Source organism: Macrobrachium nipponense, chromosome 4 (assembly GCF_015104395.2).
Source record: "Macrobrachium nipponense isolate FS-2020 chromosome 4, ASM1510439v2, whole genome shotgun sequence".
Classification (NCBI taxonomy): Eukaryota; Metazoa; Arthropoda; class Malacostraca; order Decapoda; family Palaemonidae; genus Macrobrachium; species Macrobrachium nipponense.
In genome coordinates, this window is record NC_061100.1 from 15,674,954 (window position 1) to 15,676,779 (window position 1,826).

Consider the following 1,826-nt stretch of genomic DNA (forward strand, 5'->3'; position numbering starts at 1 on the left):
CGTACGGATAACTTAAACGTATAAGGAAGATGAAGGCAACACGATTAATGACTTTGTCCATTGGTTTATTCATGACTTAATCGTCAATTATTTTCTTCATATTTCATATTCGTTTATTGTATCTTATAAGCAGAATTTTTATCCCCTGAATAGGGATGATTTTAGGGAAATGAAGGATAAATGATCACTGCTACTTTCGTTCTTCAACTGATAAATTAAAGAGTCCTGAATATTTTGATGAATTAAATGTATTAGTTGTACATACATGCATACACAAACTTCCAGAAATATATGCATGAATATTTTTATGCATAAATTGAATTCATTGAATTCATAGGTACTCCACATACATTTACATACATACATTCATACATAAAGAATACATTCGCTATCCTCAAGAATGTATGCATAAAGTATAAATTTTTCTTTCGTAAATTGAATGCCGTTCATGCACACTCCAAGAAGCGTGTATGATACTTTCGTGCATAATTTAGATTCATTGTACATACATACATGAATGCATACATACACACTTCAAAAACTCTAGGTATGAATACTTTCATGCATAAATTGGATTCATTATACATACATACATGAATGCATACATGCACACTTCAAGAACTGTAAGTATAAATATTTTCAAGGATGAATTGAATTCATTGTGCATACATTCGTACATGAACACCTACATTCATACGTACAAGCACTTCAAGGACTATATGCATGAATATTTCGTGCATAAATTAAATTCATTTACATACACACAAGCACTTCAAGAGCTATATGCATGAATATTTTCATGTATAAACTGTATTCGTACATGAATACATACGTCCACTTCATGAACTATATGGATGAATATTTGATGCATAAATTGAATTAATTTATATGCATACATACATACAAACAAGAACTTCAGGAACTATATGCATGAATATTTAATGCATAAATTGAATTCATTTACATACATACATACATACGAGTATTTCAAGAACGATATGCATGCATATTTTCAAGTAAAAATTGAATTCATTGACCATACATTCATACTTGAATACATACACTCACTTCAAGAACTATAACCTAATTCATTCCTAAAGAAATGATTAAATGTTCACGGAGGAACCAGACAATGGTCACCCACTGATTCCATCTGATAACCCTTATGAAAATGATATTACTTTGAAACAGAGAAGCTGTAGCATACGATAAATACAGTCAGTAGATTCAGTTTAATAAAAAGTAATTTCTTTATTGCGAATTCCTTTATTTTGAGAGGAGGTGCTTCACTGAAATGAAAGTGAAGAGCTCAAATCAATTAGAGAGAAATGTGTATAAATACAAAAAAATTCATTGATATTACTTTAAAATTAAGAAGCTATAGCAGAAGATAAAGGATAAGTAAACTAAATGTTTTAAAAAATTAATGAAAAGGATTTCATCAAGGTTTGAGGTAAAAAGAGAGAAACATTAAGAAAAGCGAGATATTTTTTATGCTTCAGTTTTAAAAGTAAAATTCAGTAATGAAACTGACGTCTTCGAGGAATAAGAAATGAGAATTCCGAGTCCTCCTGAGGACGTGGTAACTTGAGTGACGTCATACAGTCCTCGAAGACTTTGGCCTCTCCGCCCGATGCTACGAAGCAGCTGCGAATCCTTCGTGCTGAAGGACGCCAATGAGCCCCCAATGCAAATTCTCCGGGGATCCGAGTTCTCAGATCTCGGAGTCAATCCTGGAGACGGTCCGGTCGGGGATTCCCCAAGAAAAACCAGGGGGCATAAAAAAAACCAAAGCATAGTGAAAGGCGTGTGTATCTGTATCATTA